The 21,548-nt window shown below is 43.2% G+C and overlaps 1 long non-coding RNA gene and 1 pseudogene across 3 annotated transcripts in view; both read left to right on the top strand.

Moving 5' to 3' along the window:
• The window catches only part of LOC133500987 (uncharacterized), a 301,872-nt gene that overhangs the window by 137,559 nt on the left and 142,765 nt on the right, over positions 1-21,548 (top strand). The gene's annotated exons all lie outside the window — the stretch shown is intronic.
• On the top strand, positions 541-659 carry LOC133501571 (5S ribosomal RNA; annotated as a pseudogene).

The following is a 21,548-nucleotide window of genomic DNA, read 5'->3' as shown; positions in this document are numbered from 1 at the left end:
TTTTTTACAGAATTTTTTTAAATGCACCTGTTAATAACATTAACATTTTTCTACCCATTTTATAAAAATAATTATTATTATTAGTAGTAATAAGTCTTATGACTATTATGCTTCAATGGATAGAAGTCTGTTTTTCCACACATGTTCTGTTATAAAGTCATCCATACACACATTTAGACCACTTTACATAAACAGTCACCCTTAATAAGCACCATAATACTGATGTGATATATAAATCAGCATATTGGTGCTAACTATATATATATATATATATATATGCCCACACATGTTCTCAAACTATAAACGCACTTTTTAACTGAATTTTTTAAAATGCACCTGTTAACAACATGGACATTTTTTCTACCCATTTAAGAATAATAATTTTTAGTAGTAGTAATAAGTCTCATGGCTATTATACTTTAATAGATAGATGTTAAATTAGATTTTTGTTTTGCATTTTTTTTTTTTACCCTGCAATTTCTCATCAAAGAGAATTGCATTTGATTGAATAAAACAGGAGGTAATAGTACATACTGCACGGCTGACGGCCACGCTACCCTGAGAACGCCCGATCTGGTCAGATCTCGGAAGCTAAGGGGGTTTGGCCCTGGTTAGTACTTGGATGGGAGACCGCCTGGGAGTACCAGGTGCTGTACGCTTCCCTCCCCGGCTAAATGCAGAGGGATTGTGTCAGGAAGGGCATCCGGCGTAAAAGTGTGCCAAACAAATATGCGTTCACCTAAAATGACACGCTGTTGCGACCCCTAACGGGACAAGCTGAAAGAAGCAGGAAATAGTATATACTGTATCTTGATTTTTGTAGTCAAACAGTGTTGACGAATTCAAAAGTTACAAATTGCACGTTCATTTTGTGCTTATTTTCCAATGACTGCGTAGCGGTCTGAGGTGGTCGCTTTACCTATTTCTAAAACATCAAAAGTCTCAAAAGGTGGAGTAAGAAATGGGACAGTGGAGCACAAGGGGGTTCTTTTATTCAAGAGGACATTCAGGCCTCTTCAGCAGCAAAGTGGAGAATATGGGGTAAATTAAAAAGTCGACGAACCCAGATCTTTGTTCCGTATAAAATGAGACCAAGCCTAATCATTTCAAACCTTGCGTCCCCAATAGTGTCACCTCTAAGTGGTACAACTCGATTTTTTTCCCCCCAACAATCTTTTAGAAAGGAAAAAAAAACTGAAATATGTGGTTGGACAAGTGTGCACACCCTCATATAAACGAGGATATGGGTGGGTTCATATTTAAACATATCCCTTTGAAAGTCATGTTAAATGGGACCTACCTCCGTTCACCGTACCTAAGATTATCCCCAAATGAAGTTTTGCTGTTCTAATAGACTTTCCTTCACATTTGTTGCCACTTAGCACATCCTGATAGTGTTGTGCTAATACTCCAAACCTTGAGCAAGGCCCAATTTCCGTCTGAATAAACGGAGCCCCAGAGCATGTAGTGCTACCAAACACCATGTTTTACTGCACATTTGGTGTTTGTTTGGTGATGAGCAGTGATGGCTTTGCACCAAATTTGGCAAACACATTCCAAATCTACCAAACCTTTGTGGTAAAACGTGTAAAGATCCCATGAGACCAAGATGAAACTCTAGCATATATTGTATCTTGTGAATATGTCGGGTTTTAACTTTTGCTTTTAATTTTTGGTGAAATTTTCTCCCCCAAACACAAATAACCGTTGGTGAAAGCAAGCCAAATGTTGTGGTACCGTTTTTTTCCCCCAGTGCAAACGCGTTAATGAGCTACTTGATGACGAGCCAAATAGTCAGCGTGCAGTGGAAAACGCACAACAGTTCACAAAACGGCACACTGGTAGATCACAAAAGATTTACTTGGTCGTTCAATTTTTCATTTTGTCGGTGGACTTCAGAGACTCAAGTCTTTGTTTGTGTCCAAACATTTTTCAGTTCCCGGTGAATTTAAACCAATCCCAGCTGACTTTGGGCAAAAGGCCCATTACGTACATCCACAAACCTCGGAACTGTGGCGCAGACGTGCTAAGCATAACTCAACCGTGCTGCCCATTTGTATCCAAATAAAGTACTTTTTCCATAATATGTCACTTTAAACATTATTGAAGCACACAATTAATACCTGATATTACCATTTCAATTACCATTATTAGAAATTGGTCTGAAAAGTATTCTTTATTTATGTTATGACAAATAATGTATATCCCGTTCATCCATCTTTGCCAGTGACGTATGGTGACAGGAAAACTAGTTTCATGCTCCTCTATTAGATTAACTAACAGATCAATATTTCACAGTGAATCGGATTATTTTACATAACTATTTCAGTCTGCGTTTTTTGAGACACGAGCTGTTGTGAGCCAGATTTTTTTCCTTTTTACTTTACCTTGCGAGCAGCAATTTGAGACATGAGCACTCTCTGGTGACGGGGAACTCACCTCAATTCACAACAAGCAGCGTGTAGGGGATCTTTTTTTTTTTTTTTTAAAGTGGCTTAAAGCCTTTTGTTGACATTACCAATTCAAATTGTCAAACTAAACATCAAACAAAGGAAATACAATGTTGTGTATTTAACCAAATCACTTTCAAAAGTCTATCTTTTAATTGTTCATCTTTTATTGTGTCTTTTGATGCTAAGACACAATGCAACAGGCTAGAGATGGGTTACCGAAACTGTCACGGCTTTTGACTTTTTATTGCCACTCTCTGTTGATGCTTATTGCGAAAATAAACAAGAAAATATAAAACAGCCACATAACTTTGCCTCAAAGTCCATTAGTTTAATGTTCACACATAATGAGATACGCCAAAGACAGGCTGATGAAAAGCATCTGTTTGGGAGTGTTCTAACCCTTTAGCCGACTCACATTTGAACAATAAATGGTACCGCAACACATGTAGTCCGATAATACAACAATGGACCTTTCCGACTGGCGATCTTTAGCTCTGCCCCCACTAGCTACAGTTGCCAAGCTCCACAATCTTCCAAAATGGCGATTGAGCAGAACATGTTTGGACTGGATCCTCTATCGCGTATTCCAGATAATATTGGGTTATGTTTTTTTGCCAAATACGTTGGACTTGTCCAAGAGAGTTCTACAGAGAGGTCTCAACTATTTCACGCAAGGATATGTACACGGAATTAAGATTTTGGACGGAGCAGGACGCAATGTCAGAGTTACAGTGAAAAAGTTGGCGATCGATGCAAAAAAGTTCAACGCCTCACAAACTTCATATTGAAATCCAACAGGATAAAATAGTGGAATTGTACTGCGCGTGTAAAGCAGGGTGAGTACTGTTTACTTGGAAAGATCACGAGTAATATCATTGTCGTCTTTATAAGTGAGTGGGTGTATTCATTTGACTTGGCTCGTAATGGAACCCAGTGTCCGATGGAATACAAATAGGCAAATAGACATTTTTCTTGCATGACATGCCGCATTTACGCATCACTTGAAACATGACACACTTCATTCAGCAGGTCAGTGATACACTAACAATGTGAAAGTTGATCTCCTGCAATGTGTAAAGCACTGGTAATAATTCAATCGAACTCAGAGAAGATACTTCTCCCTCGCTTACCTTCGAACATACAGCCTTGTGTTTCTTGATATTATCCACATTTAGTTGTACGTGCGCTCTTCCGCCAGCCTTCATCCATCGTAGACACTTCGTCAACTGTGTTTTAGGTTTTGGAAAATGAATCTACCGGGCCCCTTGTAACCTAGCAGGATATCTTTCATCAGAATTGCACGTTCCCCAAGCGCATCTGAGGACCATTTTTTTCGTAGCATTAACTTTTCCATGCGCACGCTACTGAGAACCAGCATAGTTTGTGGGATAATACGGCGAGAGGGGCGTGTCAATCTAGGGGATTAAGAAAATGCGGCGATCTGATTGGCTATTATTGTACGAGTGACAGGTCGGAAAGGTCCATTCTCATTATTACAGCATCTTATTTGAAAGCTCTGAGCGCCTCCATATCCTTATGTCTGTTTTACTGCCCACAGATGGCCATTGCCTGCACTCCAGATTGACCAGTGCAATATCTGTTGATCTGAAGCAAAAAAAAAAAAAAAAAAAATGTGGCAAAACCTGTTCAATGCTTTACGTTATATGTAATTGTAATTACACCATCTTTTACCACATATCACGTTTCCGATCCCGATTTTGTCCAGCTACTGCGAACGATATCCCAGCATCCACTTCCTGCTTACAAACACGCATGCCATCCGGCTCCAAATTCAGTGATAAGAAATGCAGGTAGACACTGGCGAAAGGCGGCTCACATTCCGTGGAAATTACGAACCCAAACAGCCGACGCTCACGTTTTTTTGCGCTTGTGTGTGCGCGCACACACAGGATACAAATTTGAAAAATCCCATTTACTGTGATGCTACGTGACTGAACATCGCTAGTCTAGCGTGGCCCGCCCGCTCTCTACCCGCGGTAATGCCGCGTGAGATTTGCGATGCGGCGAAAGAGAGGAGAGGGGGGGGGAGGACTTTGGGGGGTGGATGCATATGGAAAGGGGCCCGGGCGCCTCGGATCTCTCGGATCTCTCGGTCATGCACCCCATTAGGTCGCGGCGTTGATGCCGGCGCTATCAAAGCCCGAGTCAGCTGCTCAGCAGTGGACCGTATGCCTGAGCACACCGGCAGAGACAGGCCAGAAATCACCCGACACCGCCGGGATAGGCCTATTTATTTTGTAATTAGGATGTGTGAGGAGAAAATCTGAAGGTAACTGCCGGGTCACAAAACCCAAATAAGTTCACCTTTTCTCGCGCTCACACATGCGCGCGTTTGGCTTTCTCCCTAATGGCGCATTTTCTTAGAGGATTTCAGCTGCGGTGAAGCGTTTCATCATGCAAATGCATCTGTAGACTGTAGAATTAAGAAAAAGAAAAAAAAAAAAAGCAACAATCTGGAGAGGATAATTTGCCCTTAAGAAAAACAGAAATGATGAAAATGCCCGGAATAAATGGGCTGAATGAGTCAACATGCCACGTTGTGAATAGCCGCTAATGTGTTTGGGTTTGGAGATAACGCAGGGGAGGAAAAAAAAAACAACAACAACAACAACAAAAAAAAAGCCAATGACAGCTTTCACTTTGGCTCGCCGTCACCGATGAATCCCGCCGCTCCGTCGGCATTGTCTCGGCGCGGCGAGAGGGCCACTCGGCTTTTCACCGCACTGCCAACACGCGCGTATTTGCGGAGGTGAAGCTAACGCGCTTAGCCGCTGTTTTTCCCGCCTCGCTCATTCTTCGCCGCGACTTAGCGCCGGTGCGGATTTGCTCCCTCTGCACCCGGAGCGATGCGCCTGAGCAGGGACGCCAATTCAAAACCGTCCCTTTCTGTGGGCGCTCGCTGTTCAGCAAAGTAAGATTTGCTGGGGGAGGCTGATACCTAGCTTCCTTCTTTACTCTCCCCCTTTTGATTTTTCTTTTAATTCCTTTTCTTCTTCACCCCCCCCCCCATCCTGTGTCTCATCCTCACACGCATCACCCTGCTTGCTTTATTCCGGGATGAGACACTTTCCTCTGCAGTGAACTCTTCTTGACTTACACACGTACTGATTTTTTACTGATCTTAACCACTTTTTTAAAAAACAAATGTGAGACCACATATGGAGAGGAAGAAAAATCGGTATATCTGCTTCCACCCTTCAGAGATATCTAAAATCCCGAGTCTCTTTCCCAAGGCAGATGTCCGTCATAGTACCATGATCGACCTCTCGGGGGCAGCACTGTACCACATGTCTCCAGAAGAAGGAAGTTGCCGTAGAAGAACGATAGAGTTGGGCAAACTAGTATCTTATCTTGTAACCATATGCATTAATTGATTGAACATTTATGATTGGTGTGTGTTTCCCAGCAGATCAAGAATGTAAATTTGCTCTGAACACACTCCAAAATGCTCCCAAAAATCTTTGAGTCGTCGGAGAATCGGGCCTTTGCTAACTTGAATCCCAAGGGAGGAAAGATGCTCAAAATCTTCCCAGATTTTCGGTATGCGTGTACCCTGATTAAGTAACTAGTATTGTCGTCGCAGAAAACAGTTTTTGCTAAATAACATTTGAAATTATTGAATATTTGCAGCAGAGTCACTGATGGTGTAGTGGTACCTTTGGTGAGTGCAGCGTGGGATTGATTCCTGCTCTGCGACGGTGTCGATATCTGCCCTGCGATTGGCTGGCCACCAGTTCAGGGTGTACCCCGCCTCCTGCCCGTTGGCAGCTGGGATAGGCTCCAGCACTCCCCGTGACCCTCGTGAGGATAAGCGGCGAAGAAAATGGATGGATGAATACTTACATCAGGGTCACTGATAGTGTAGTGGAACACACGCCTGCCTTTGGTGCGGGCAGGGTGGGATCGATTCCCGCTCAGTGATGGTGTCGATATCTGCCCTGCGACTGACTGGCGACCAGTTCAGTGTGTAGTCCGCCTTTCGCCCGAAGCTAGCTGGTATAGGTTACCTTGTGAGGATGAGCGGTTTGGAAAATGACATGACTTGAATATTTACAACTGTCTGGCCCGACTGTTTTTAGAGCAGTTCGTAGAGTTAAAAAAATATATATATATCACTTTTAATACCCCACATCACAGGAAAATCGCTCAGTATAATCTTGCAAAAACATCCCACAATCGGCCTTTGCCAACTTTGACCAGTAATCTACAATAGTGCTTGTTTTCAGCCCGATTATCGATACGTGTGAAGTAGCACGTTGTGTCCTATACCTTATTCTATGTGTATATGTCTACAGTATGCATTACATTTGCGGTTGTTGGTTATCCACCTTACCATGTCATCAGGCGGTATATGCAATCTTTTCTGCTGTCGCATTGGCAGATATTCAATTTGAATCTGGAAGAGGCTCAATTCAAATTTGTGATTCCATTTCTGACACTGCTGTGGATTTGTCACTTAAACTCTGTTAATAGTGTGACTCCAGCCCAAATGTCCGCGTCCGAGTCAGTACCTTTATCCATTTTTTTCATCGGCAGTTTACACTTTAGGTGTCTGTATGCGATATCACCCACAATCCACCCACATTTTAAGACAGTGGTGTCAAACTCATTTTTGCTGCGGGCTACATCATAATTATGGTTTCCCTCGGAGGGGTGTCATGACTGGCAACACATGTACTGTAAGTGTTCAATTAATACACGACACAAAAAAATCGATTACTATATTTGAAATCAGAAGCCAGTTTATTTTGAAATGGGGATTCGTAACAAAAATGGTTGCAATTATCCCCACATTATTAATATTGAAAATTAAAATTCCAAGTTGATCCAACAAGAAACATGAAGTTGACGCATATGATGTACTTTCGTGGGGCCACATAAATTTATATGACGGGCCGGATGTGGCCCCCGGGCCTCGAGTTCGACACCAGTTTTAAGATCGTGTCATCAAGATCGCATTGACGGGTTATTTCTAATCTGGTTTTATTGACAGGTTTTTGATATGAAGTGACTGCAAGACAGGAAAGGCGGAGACTGAGACAATAGCAGAGGTGTGCGTAAGTGACAAAAGGTTGTTCATCCTATTGCCAGCGTGGCCTTCATCCCTTTAGTGCAGCATGCTGCTTTTAGGTCTGCAGGAAGACGATGGCGTGAAATACCGGCTAAGCGTTGCGCGGGAGCGACGGAACATGGAGTAGGGATGAGCCGGGATTAGGGGGAGGCCCGAAAGCGTTCCCTTTATCTGCTCCTCGTAGGCCTGTCCCGCCAACTGCGCGACACGAGGCTGGTCGGGTGTCGGCTCTCAGCGGGGACGAAGGCGACCGGGCTACGTGTTAGCTTTGCGAAAATCCCTTCACCTCCGGATCCCTATTTCAAATCCTTATCGTCCATCCTGTCCTTCCCGTTTGGTGTTTGTTCTTTGGCCGATCTCATCACATCAAGACTTTGTTTTGCCGCATGTGGCTGTCTTGGCTTTACATAAGCTACGCATGGTCTTGAATTTATTGTCCGAGCTGTGCCTTTTGTAAGAGTCCCATGTCAAGGGCCTCGCATATCCGTCCTCTGCTGAGTGCTCCTCGTCCCAACTTTTTTTTTTTTTTTTGTCCTCACCTTAATGCTGGCACACTTTTCATCCGCAGTCAATAGCTATTGAGCTGTTCATGAAGGGGAAATGACAGCTAGTTCATAACTTCCAAGGCCAATCAATACGTACGTGTGACGGGCTCGACTTCTTCCTTAAAGCCCCGCACGACCCCTTCCTCCAGCTTATCCCGCAGCACCGCATATTCAAGTGCTGGATGCCTCGTTGTTTTGTTGCGAATGCATTTCAAGAAAGTGGTCCGAAGATGTTCTTAGGGGAGATTAGAATCCAGTTAAGGTCAAGCATTATTTTTTTTGTCAGCGCTACACACAAATGAATATATATATAAAAAAAAACACATTTAAATCATTTGTGCGTCGTTTGCAGTGGTGAAAAAAACACAAAACTGGTTCAAATTTTAACCGCTGTCATTTTATAACATTATTTCATCATTCTATTTCATGCTACTTCCTAAAAATACACTAGAAACAACTGCTATTACTATGTTATTACAGCTGAAGTTACATACAACAAAGAGAAGTTGTGTATTTAGTCAAATCACATCCAGTGCTTATGAAATTCCACTAGTTTAATGCAAACACGCAATGCAATAGGCAATGTTGCAGTAATTATAACAATTTAAGCACAGGACATGCAAACAAAAACAGTGCAGCAACACATCTAGACAGACAACACTAATACTACTTTTAACTATTTAAGCTTTTTCTGGTGTACATTTTTAGAATGATTTTGTACTTTTTGGGTCTGTAAACTGGGCGGCATAGTGGTAATCAGCGGGTAACTCATTGGCCTCACAGTTCTTAGGTCCCGGGTTCTATCTTAGACCCACCTTTGTGGAGTTTGCATGTTCTCCCCATGTCTGTGTGGGTTTCCTCCGCGCACTCTGGTTTCCTCCCACACCCTAAAAACATGCAACATTAATTGGATACTGTAAATTGCCCATAGGTGTGATAATGAGTACAACTGTTGGCTGTCTCCATGTGCCCTGTGATTGGCTGGCACCCAATTAAAGGTGTACCCCGCCTCCTGCCCGTTGACACCTGGGATAGGCGAGTGAGATGTGAGGATAAGCGGCTAAGAAAATGGATAGATGGATGGTTCTGTAAACCTTTGTCCTTATGTCATCATTTTAGTTGACCTCAGTAAGACGCAGCATCTCAACAGCGACGTCAAGCCACAACAAAACTTCCACCTCTCCAAAAACACCCCCTCCCCCTCCCCCCGGGGGCTGGGGGTGTCAACCGAGAAGAAACAGACAAGTCTTTGAGGGCCACAGTAAGGAAGAGGCCCCGGGTAGAAGTCCCAAAAACTGGGGAAGCGTAATAAAAAAGGATGATAAATGTATTTTGCTTACTTTCTCAAACATAAGAGAGGCCCTGAAATGCTCACGTCGGTCCACCCAGCAGGCATCTCTCTCTCTCTCTCTCCCTCTCTCTCTGTCTGTGTGTCTGATGTTCTCTCCCTCGACCTCCCGTTCAAAGCAAAGTTGGCTCCTTATTTATGTGCAAATTTGCTCTTAGGCCCTACGAGGGTGGCGCGCATGCTGAATCTCTCCTTTCTGGGCTTTAGCAGATTATCCCGCTGCTCCCTTTGGTCCCCGTCGCCCTAAGCCCAGCTGCCCCGACCTTTTGTCATTGAGACTTTTCTCTTCACGCCGTGCTGTCTTTCTTTACCCCCCCCCTCTCCCCCAGCGCCACCCCTCCATCCCTCTGCGCACCCCCCCGTCCCTTCCTCCCACCACCGGGCCCTCCTCCGCTCCTCTTCCATCTCCCGTCTTCCTCCTTCGCTCCCTCTCAAAGGGCCATTATATCGCTCTCGTCACGGACAAAGGGCCCCGGAGAGACAGAAGGGGAAAAGAGTGAGAGAAAGACAGAGCGAGAGAGAGAGAGAGGGGAGGGAACGCTTTTGCTTTGCCGCTCTCTCCTTCCTAATCGATGAAAGTGGCCCACATGGAGCTCTGAAGGATAATCGATAGCGCTACCCCCACCCCCACCCCCTTACTCCCCATCTTTTTTCTTCACTGTCCAATTTGTTGCTGAGTCTGACAAAATGCAGTAAGTGGTGTGCGTGTGTGTGTGTGTGGTGTGTGTGTGTGTGTGTGTGTGTGTGTGTGCGCGCGCGCGCGCTGGTTAGGAGTGGACATCCCCTGATCACTTCACTCTGAGGGTTAAAGGAGGAGGGGGGGGGTGTGTGGACAGTTTGACCAAGTGACGCTGACCTGATACTATGAATTGTCCAAAGTGAACACATGGCTGTACCCTCCCCCCCCCCCCAAAAAAAATGATGGACAGTATATAGCGTACACGTCTGACATTTTTAGTTTTATTATACAGTGACGATATAAGATACACACTTCTCAAAAAGTATCAGAAGACCCTTCAAGCTGTCACTCCTAGTTTAATTTTGTCAAATTAGACGTCAAAAAAAAAATCAAGAAAGCATTATGAATTCGAAACTACCAGGCAATGTTATCTTTTGTCTTAAAAGGGAATGAGACTTTAAAATGTTTTACATTATTTTTATTTTCTTGTATTATTTCTGGAGGGGACGGTACGGTGGATCAGCTAGTAAAGCAGTTCTGAGGTCCAGGGTTCAATCCCGGACCTGCTTGTGTGGAGATTGCATGTTCTCCCCGTGCCTGCGTGGGTTTTCTCCGGGCACTCCGGTTTCCTCCCACACTCCAAAAACTTGCAACATTAATTGGACACTCTAAATTGCCCTTAGATGTGATTGTACGTGCGGCTGTTTGTCTCCATGTGCCCTGCAATTGGCTGGCAACCAGTTCTGGGTGTGCCCATTGACAGCTAGGATAGGCTCCAGCACTCCCTGTGAACCTTGTGAGGATAAGCGGCAAAGAAAATGGATGGATGGATTTCTGGAGGGAGAGGGAGTGGGGCTACTGATTTACATATGTGTGGATCTTCTCTTTTTTCTTCCCTTCCAGTCATGCGTCTCTTTTTATGGTTTTACATGCACCCCGTGCAAGATTTCACAAATGGTTCACAGAATGAGCGCCGTCACAGCAACGTTCATAAGTTAGAAATACACTCCGTTCAGTTCATAAGCTCCCGATCTTGCATTCATTGAACAGGTTCAGGTAGAAGTCACATAGAACACAACAGGTTCTGCGACACGAGAGGGTTGGCGACCCCCTCCTCTACGCCCGCAGTATATCCCAACAGCGATCTCCTCATCCCCATCCAAGTGCTGACACACGCCTCCCCCGACTTCCCTCCCAGCCAGGTTAGCTTGCTGAGCAAACACCAGGCTAAAGAGTGTTCTCGCTCTTTTTTTTTTTTTTTTTTTTTTGTTTCTCCTCCCTCTCCTCTTTGCCTATCTCAGCTGTCCACGTGAGCACGCGGAAGGATTTGGGAAGCCTTGGCCCCGCTAAGCCACTTCATTGTATTCCCCTCCATCTTCCCTCCTCACCCTCCGCTTTTGTCTTTGGCCGTTCCCACACTGTCTCGCTCTGAGCTCACGTCTAGCCCGGGATAGATTGAAATGAGATGTTGTCATAGAAATACAGTACTACGTATCTGTTTGACCTTAAGAAAATGATTTTTTTGCCTTTTTGCTTGGTAACGAATGATTTAATGGGGGGTTTTAAATTGATATTATTACATGGTATCTAAAAGGGTCTGAACTTTCAAGTACATCTGTGTCATTACCAACCAATTGCATCTGTTTGCGGCAAATTTCAGACTCGGTTCATTACACGTACATAAGATATTTTTGTTTTAATTTATTGTAGTAAATGACATTACAGGTATTTTAAAATTTGAATTCACGTAAGCAAGTCAGATTCCGAATTTAAAGCACAAATAATAGTAACAATTTGTGGCCCATGGTATTTTTAGAACATACCTTGCGGGCACCTTATATGGTCCTCGCAGGCTACCATTCGTCCGCGGGTGCCGCGTTGGTCACCCCTGCTGTACAACATCATATTTGAAAATGGAGGAGAAAAAACAGCTTATACAATTTGTCTGATTTAGTTTAATGGCATCCTGTTGCTAGCCATGATGTCTGGTAGTGGTATGAGTTGCACTAATTTGTTTACAGAGCTTACTACTAGTGGCTAGAATGCTTAGCAGTTCCACTTCCTGTCGCTTACCTAACGCGTTCCATGTGGGAACTTGGTACGCCTTTGTACCGTAACAGAAACATTTGTATACATATTTTGGAAGGAACACTATTTGATCATTTTATATCGTTATAAAGGATTCCAGATTAGAAATAAGCTCATTAGAGGGAGAGCCAAAGTTGAATGTTTTGGAGACAAGGTTAGAGAGAGAAGACGTCGATGGTTTGGACATGTTCAGAGGCGAGAGAGTGAGTATGTTGGAAGAAGGGTGCTGAGGATGGAGCTGCCAGGCGAAAGAGCGAGAGCAAGACCAAAGAAAAGGTTGATGGACGTTGTGAGGGAGGACATGAGGATGGTCGGTGTTAGAGAGGAGGACGCACGAGGTAGGCTTAGATGGAAAAATATGGCACGCTGTGGCGACCCCTAACGGGACCACCCGAAAGAAAAAGAATAAAAAAGGACTCCAGTAACTTGTGGTATAATTGAGAGTGGTTTTATCATTTAAAAGACAGCTCAACTGTGTTTCACTTTACTTTTATGGTACATGTAAAGCATAACAAATGCATGATGCCGATGGGATAGCTGTGGTCATCCACTTCAATACACTTGAAGTATCCTTTGTTTCCACTGACGTCACATTTTTTTGCTTAATTACCCATACACAACTGCGTGTCGCCATTTTTCTTCCCTTTATCTTTATATCCAGTTACACGCCACAAGACGCATCGATTCTCAAAAACCAGTCTTTCACCCACAATAAACAAAGCAAATTTATTTGTATAGTGCACTTCATACACAAGCCAACTCAATGTGCTTTACATGATTTGATAAAACATTTAAAACAGGATAAAAACAATAAAAATGACAAAATATTAAAAAAAAAAAAAAAAAGACAAAACCGCATACAGTGCAAGCAATATGATCATAAAGTGGATATATTCTAAAAAGCAAGAGAAAAAGAGTCGTTTTCATCCAGGATTTAAAAACATTCCCACTTGGGGCTGACCTCACGTCGATTGGCAACTTATTCCATTTGTGTCCAGCATAATAGCTAAATGCTGCTTCACCATGTTTGCTTTGGACTCTGCGCTCCACTATTTGACCTCAGAGCTCTACTGGCTTTGTATTCCTTAAGCATTTCTTTCATGTATTCAGGACCTAAATCATTTAGTAATTTATAGAGCAGTAGCAGAACTTTAAAATCTATTCTAAAGATGACATGGAAGCCGGTGAAAGGACTTTAGGATTGGAGTTAAATGATCCAGTCAGAAGACCATTACAGTAGTCAAGGCTACTTGAGATAAAAGCATGGATGAGCTTTTCCTGGTCTGCTTGACACATACAAGACTTCACTCTAGATATGTTCTTCAGTTGGTAGAAGGCCGTTTTTGTGATTGATTTGATATGATTGTTGAAAGTAAGGGTCGGAATCAATCAGAACACCAAGGTTTTGGAGTTGGTCTTTGGTTTTTAAAATGAGCTTTTTTCTCTCAATATCTCATCAAGACTGCAGCCAAAGACACCAAATTTCAAGGTTTACATGTAGTCACTTCTGTAATGATGGCAAACGGCCCTTTTTCGGAGGACTTGACTGCTGCGATCGGCAATGTAAATGGCGGACGGAACTACAACTCTCTGACAGCTGAGATCCGCAGCCGGTATGACGAGAAGATCGCTGCCATTAAACGGGATCCTTACGAAATTCCATTAACAGATTTCTCTGTAGAGAGAAAAAACTGGCCAGACGTGACATACATCGACGTGTTAAACTACCTGATTTTTAAAGTCTCCGGATACACAAAAGAGCAAGCCTACAAGATCTTCCAGGACGGCTGGCTGAAAGATAATCTGCATTTGAAGATCAAAGGCTTCCACTTAATGCGTGCTAAGGTAATGGGCAACTAAAATCTACATATATTAATTATTAAATATATTTACTTCTAATATATATTTAATGGTTATTCATGCAAATGTTATGAAATAGCCTACATGTAAACCTGCATTAACAAGGAGCAAAGGTCATGTTTTGGGGGCATAATTGAGTGGAACTTGTCATCTTGGTAGCCAGTGAATTTGTTCGATGCTACTGGGGGCTAAAGGCTAAACGGGATCTCAGACCACTCGGCGACTCTTTGGAGCGGACTTTCTTGTTGCCCAACTTCAGCCGCCTTTCCAGCAAAACAAGCGAATGGAGAACAGTACTTTTCCCTGCCGTTTTTCAAACTTGGCTGAGATGAGGAATGCGCTCGGCGGAGGAAGCATGTAAACAAAACACACACAAGCGATGCTAATGCGCTAGGTAAGCTTTGTGGCCAACTTTTTCTGCGGATCGTCGCTTCTCGTTTTCAACCCGTGCCACCGCAAATAGGCATCTTATTAAAAGTCCTTCTACTCAATGTACCAACAACGCGCTCGGGGAAACAAAATGGCCGCCGTCAGCTTTTTGCCCGAGGCAGCAAACGGGTGACGTCACGAGAAAACTTTCTTTCGGCTTGTCCCTTTCGACAAAGGATAGAAATGAATGAAATACATTTTTTTTTTTTTACCAGAATGGAATTGTAAGAATGAGATGATATTTTTGTGAGCAAATGAGGCGAAGCGCCGTCAATACGTGCTCGCACGTGCATTTCATACACATTCCTCATTGCTACATACATACACTTCTGTCTTAACTAGCTATTTAATAGCTTCCTGCCATCTCTCCCACCCGGGCGGAGAGAAACAATTACGGCGGCGAGATGACAAAAAGCCACATCCTCCTCACTTTGCCCGGCTCGGGCTGTTAACGTATGCGGTAATTAACTCTCGACGGCAATCCTCGCTGTCACTTTATTAGCTCGCCCCTAACAAGGCTTTTTATGGCATAAATAGACACCAATGAAATGGCAATTAACCTTGCAAATGGGTATAAATAAGCATCCAACGGACAAGGCTATTGACAGGGGAGCTATAGAATACTAGCGGGGGGGAGTGGTTAGACACTCGCAGGGCATGCTGGGAGATTGACGTGGCCATGGGCGAGCAGCTCCCACTGTCTTTGTTGTGTCTGCGCCCGGGCAATTGTTTCGGTCCCTGTTAACTTCGTGCCCCCCCCCCCGGGAGCCGATTCAAAATGACAGACATGGCCCGGTGACATGGGCAGTGAGGAGTGCTTCTAAAACAGGGGCATCGGGACAGGGGTGCACCCCACACCCTCTCAGTCCTGACTCTGTGTCCGACTAAATAAAGAGGGGGAGGATGTGGCAACTGATTGAGCAATCCTACCATTTCTTTCCGAATCTCTTTTTGTAATATTTCTTAATACTGTCAGTGTATACACAAGCAGAGTAAAGTACACAAAAATGATTGTGAAAGTTTTTTTTCCATCACTCGTCCCATCTTCTATCTCTAATTAGAGTTTTAGAAACCACTGCACCGCATGACAAACAACCAATCAGACAGGAGGTGTGCTTGATGAAGTGTCAATAGTTTGCCATTCAGTTATTGGTGCAACCCGGTCTGAGTTTCAGGAATTTAGCTGGAACTATCAAGGATTATCCACTTCGGGTTAGCAACAAAAATTAAGAAGAAAAGTAGGACAGTGTCCGAGACCACACAGCTGGGTATAGAACAATAATTCCCAAACAGTGTGCCACTCTTCAGGTGTGCCGTGGGAAGTTATCCAATTTTATGTAATTGACCCCTCCGTACAGGGCACTTAACCACGCCTCCTGAAGTGACGTCATGCCACGTGCGCTGACGTCAGACAAACAATTGGGAAAAATATAGGCGCAGCAAGAAAGGAATAGAGCGAAACTGTCCGATTTACCGGCTGATTTCTCACTCGCATTCTTAGCTAACAGTGAAATATCGTTGAAAAGCAGACAGCAGAGTTCAAGTATTTCAGCGAGGGGTATTTCAATGGTATTTACATGCATATCGACGGAGAAACCATTGATATTAGCGCGAGATCTTTCCAGAGTCAGAGGAAGACCGAGAAGCCACATAATATAATATATTATAACCCAAAGATGAATTCGTCATTGACAGTTTCCTATTTTCGTGTTATATATCACACTTGTGTGCAGAATCTGTATATGTATCTGTATAGCCGTTTGTGAACCGCCGTATGAAGGAAAAGAAGGCGAGGCTTGATTTACGAGTTGTTTCTCTCGTTTTCTTTGTGTAACGTCACGCGCTCCCCTCAAAAATTATTCTTGAATTAGTGCCGAACCTACGAAAGTCCCGACCGAGTACGACAATCACTACTTTAGTGTCCTCAAACATCCTTCCTTCAGTCTTGGTGTCTCGGTGCACGTCGAAGGCTTTTAGGACTGCTAGTCCGGTTTAGCTTGGCTAATTAGCCGTGAACAATGGGACACGTTTGTGCAGTCAGATCATCACAAAATATCGCTCAACACAGATCAAGTGTGACAATCATTCACACTTAGCTATGTTATGCAAGCGAAGAACTGCTAATTCATTTATATGAGACATGTATTGAAAATCAAATATAGGGCATACCTTCGTGCTAACAAACAAAGTCCGGTTTAGCTTCACTCGGGAGCGCCGAACAGAGACACGTTTGTGCAGTCAGATCATCGCAAAATATCGCTCAACACAGATCAAGTGTGTCAATCATTCACACTTAGCTATGTTATGCAAGCGAAGAACTGCTAATTCATTTATTTGAGACATGTATTGAAAATCAAATTTAGGGTTTACCTTCGTGCAAACATATCTGTTCCGGTTGATGGATTGAGTTGATGATGTGGTCTTCCTCAAAGTTTTATCCATCAAAGACATTTTTCGTACTGGGTCTTCGGTTTTGGAAAGGGTACGAATTGAACTCCACCAACTAGCCTTTCAGGATACCTGTCGTCACTATTACAAAGTCCGTGACTACACCTCTTAACCATATCTATTGTTAAAGAACCCAAATACGCGATAAAACGCCAACAGAAGCTATACTGGACCATCCAGCCAGCGTTGTCTGAGATTTGAGTCCGAGATTATGCAGATCTCTGGCCTCTGATTGGTCAGTGACGCGGATTGCGCAACATCCACGGAGGGATCAATTGCTAAAAAAAAACATTTATTCCAAGAAATAATGCATCTTTATTAATCTATTTGTCCCAGTGAGGCACAATGACAGAACAAAAAAATCCTCTTCTATTAGATGGCAGGAAGTACATACAGTAATTAATCCATTTTTGGTGACATTTACTTTTGTTGGTGTGCTGTGGAATTTTTTATTGTGAAATATGTGCCTTGGTTCTACAAAGGTTGGAAGTCACTGGTATAGAAGCTGACCTTCCGATATGGTGAGGCCACAGGCGCTTGAGAGGATTCAGAAACACATCGGAATTAGCTCAACAGGAAGCTTTGATTGATTGACTGAGATTTTACATTCCAAAAAGTAAAAAAATCAAGCCGATAACGTCATCCTACCCTTATAGGAAAGCAAATGTATAGCGCATTTCATACACAAAGTAACTCAATGTGCTTTACATGTGTAAAAGTATTTGAAAACAAAGCGATAAAACATTTCAAAGGCGATAAAAACAAAAATGATAATATATATATTTAAAAAAACAAGTACAATTAAAACCACGTACGGTGCAAGAAATATGATTAAAAAGTGGAAATGCTCTAAAAAGCACGAGAAAAAAGAAGAGTTTTCAACCTGGATTTAAAAACATTCCCCCTTGGGGCTGACCTCACCTCTGTTGGCAACTTATTCCACTCGTGTGCAGCATAATAGCTAAATGCTGCTTCACCACGTTTACTTTGTACTCTGCGCTCCACTATTTGACATGTCAGTCGATCTCATTTAGCGCATATAGCGCATTTTCAGGATGTCCTGGGAAAAGCAGTTGATTGATAGCCATGACACTCGCTTTGATCACGGGGTAGATGTGTGGCTAGAGCGTGGGGCATTTTACATCACCTCTTGCTTGATATGTTACATGTGGGACCTGAGGAACTTCTTCAAATGTTCAGTACCGAATTCCACTGCACTCCAATCGATTACCCATATTTTCAAACGGGACAAATATTTCAGACAAATCAAATTCTTCTTTTTTTTGGCATCCCTACATCTTATCCAATTCTTCGACATCTGTAATTCCATGTCGCTTTTTATCGACAAAGTAACTGTTATCCTGGGAAAAGGCCCATGAGGGAAAACCTGTCACTTTACATGAAGAAGATACAGTAGGCTGACCCCCCCACCGCCTCAGGGGCCATACGTGTCCTCTCATCAAACTCTTGCCACACATCGAGAGGTAGTGGGAAGCAGAGAAGGATGAGTGCAGGAGGGGGAGACCTGCAAGGATGAACCGTGGGATTTACAGTCCTACGGGTCGGGCGGGATGCCAGATAGTCTCGGCCAAAGTCGTGCGGATCAGATGAAGCTGTCAAGCAGGGTCTGCGAGATGTGAGAGCAACGGGAGCCTCGGAGACCGGAGTCCCGGCTACGAAGCTCAGCGGATAGCAGAGCCCGGAGAGCTTAGGTGGAGGATCAGGCTTGTTTTACCGAAAACTGTCAAAGGAAGAAGCTGGGATCGCGTGTGTGACCAGAGAACTGATGAGGAGGGTAGAGAATGGAAAGTTCAACACTAAAATAAGAAACGGGGTAGCTGAAGTGGTACTCAGTAGATCACGGATTTCCGCCGCAGTTGAGCAATGACTCCCCACTAATTGGTACTCCTTCAGTTTACCACCTGTTGCATCTGCAGAGTTCATCAGTTGCTCATTGAGAAATTAAAATTGCCATGGATAACGCTAAAATGAAGAACGGGGTGAAAGCACGTGCATGCATTAGAAAAGCCCAATATAGAAATCCATATGAGCATAAGCGGCTTTGAAAATGGACGGATGGATTTTTTTTTCCCCACTTCAGTCCTATTTTCAATGATATTGTCTGGATCGGTAAATCCTGATCTGCCTGCGATTCCACTCTCAGTCAACCTGAGCGAGATGATTTCATATCTGAGAATAAGACCTTTGCTGACTTTAAACGCCAGGGGGAAAAAATTATTGGATTTTTACCCAATTGGTACGGTACGTGTGTACGGGCTTCAGACTGACCAGTTTGTATCTTTTGCTACTGTTCCACTTCACGTCATGACCATGGTATCCGCGGGTCTGCCCAATTTGTATTTTAAATATTGGAGATATTCAGGGAGGTGACACCCCACCCCCCACCACAAAATAATCCCTCAGGATGATCTTTCGGAGAATCCGACTTTGGCTGATTGATAGTTATGTTGAAAATTGGCCCGATTGTCGGTATGTGTACCCCGCAGATGATGGAGAAAAAAAAAAAAAAAAAAAGGATCCCGGCAGTTCAGGTCCTGGCGTGAATTCAACGAGACACGAGACCCGTGCTCTAACGCGTCCGGGAGAAAGCTGTGTGAAATTACGCAGAAGGAGCGGGTGAGACCTTGTCAGAACGTGGCGCGGGCGTCCACGCAGAGCCCGGCGGACGGCCGTGGCACCTCGTTCGTGCCCCCCGGAATATTCTGTCAGGACTCATGACTGCGCCGGGCAAACGCACATGTGCACAGGGAGAGGCGGGCATTAAAGGGCAAGTGAGTGGAGAGGCGCTCTCTTTTGCATCGGTGCGGACTTTTCTCAGATGCGTTGCTTGGTTTGAACCGAGACGTGTTAAAAGGCGTCCGTCCTTGCACCTTTTTCTCCTCCTAATGCCATCAAAGCGCCATTGTTTGTGCCAGGGTGCCTCGGGATGCGAGTCAGACGCCAGCCAGATGCTCTGTTATGCTGTCGATCTAAAAAAAAAAAAAAGAGAGAGGGGGGGGACCATAAGCGGTAAAGTTTGCCCTTGTAGGTTTTTGGAAGGAAAGATGAAAATGTTGCAGCGCTAATTGCACATTACGATCGTTACAAATCAGATTAATAATCACATAATGACTCAAAGGAAATTGGTCTAATTGAATATTAACACCTGCTTATCGTTGTTGTTTAGTCACACTTAAATGCCGTGACTGTTTTTTTTTTGGGGGGGGGCTATTTCCAGCTTTTTTTTGTTTGTTTGTTTGTTTGTTTTCTGGGCAAAATGGTTCCGTTCCGCATGGCTGAATCACTGTGCCTTGATTTTATTTACAGCTAATTGTCTTAAATCTGTCTGTGTTTTATGTCACGTATCCGGAACATCCATCATATTGCTGTGATTTTAAATGTGTGCAGGAAAAAAAAATATATAAGCAATAAAAATGACAAACAATTAAAGCAAGACAAAAATGAAGTAATAAACAACAGTATGAATAATATAATTCTCTGTAATAGAATGCCTTATAAAATATAAAAAAACAAAGCAAATATATTTATATACATTGACAGAATGCACAAGGTAACTTTGTTTTACATGATTAAAAGCAAATCAAAAACTGTTTGTTATTATTATTATTATTACTATAATATGTTATTAAAATAAAAAAATAAAAGTGAAAAACAAAATAAAATAAAAGTTAAATTGAAAAAGCATACAGTGCAAGAAATATCAGAAAGTGGATATACTTTTAATTTGAGTTTGAAAATACTCACACTTGGGGCTGACGTCACATCTGTTCGCAGTTTATTCCATTTTTTTGCAGCATAATAGCTAAACGCTGCTTTGCAATGTTTGCCTTGGACTCTGCGCCCCATTATTAAACCAGAGTCACTCGATCTCAGAGCCCTACCTGGTTTGTATTCCATTAGGATCTCTTTCATGTATTTAGGACCTAAACCATTTAGTTATTTGTAGACCAGGAGCAGTATTTTAAAATCTATTCTAAAACTGACTAGAAGCCAGTGCAAGGACTTTAGAATTTGATTTATCTGCTCTGAGCGCTTTGTTCTGGTCAGAAGACGAGCTGCAGCATTTTGAACAAGCTGCTCTTTTTCGGGAGTCCAGTCAGAAGACCATTTCAATAGTCAAGTCTACCTGAAAGAAAAAGCATTGGACGAGATTCTCCTCGTCTGCTTGACACGTGCAAGCCTTCGCTCTAGATGTGTTCTTCAGATGGTAAAAGGCAGTTTTTGTGAATGATTTGATATGACCATCGAAATCTATAAGAACAACAAGGTTTCGGATTTGGTCTTTGGTTTTTAAAGAGAGTCACTCCTGTTATTTACTAACTTCACTGACTAACTTGTGAAGAATTTGACCCAAGGATAGCATATACAGGCTGAAGAGGAGGTCTCCAAGAACTGACCCTTGAGGGACCCCATAGGTCATTGCCATTCGTTGACATTGACCACTTCCAATTGTTACAAAGTAACTCCTTTCCTCGAGGTAGGACCTGAACTGTTTAAGGACTTCTTCCATTTAGTCCTTCCCACGTTTCCAAACTGTTCAGCAATATATTATGGTACAGTGTATCAAAAACTGCGCTAAGATCCA

The sequence above is a fragment of the Syngnathoides biaculeatus genome, chromosome 5 (genome assembly GCF_019802595.1).
Source record: "Syngnathoides biaculeatus isolate LvHL_M chromosome 5, ASM1980259v1, whole genome shotgun sequence".
NCBI lineage: Eukaryota > Metazoa > Chordata > Actinopteri > Syngnathiformes > Syngnathidae > Syngnathoides > Syngnathoides biaculeatus.
This window is presented reverse-complemented; position numbering and strand designations above follow the sequence as displayed.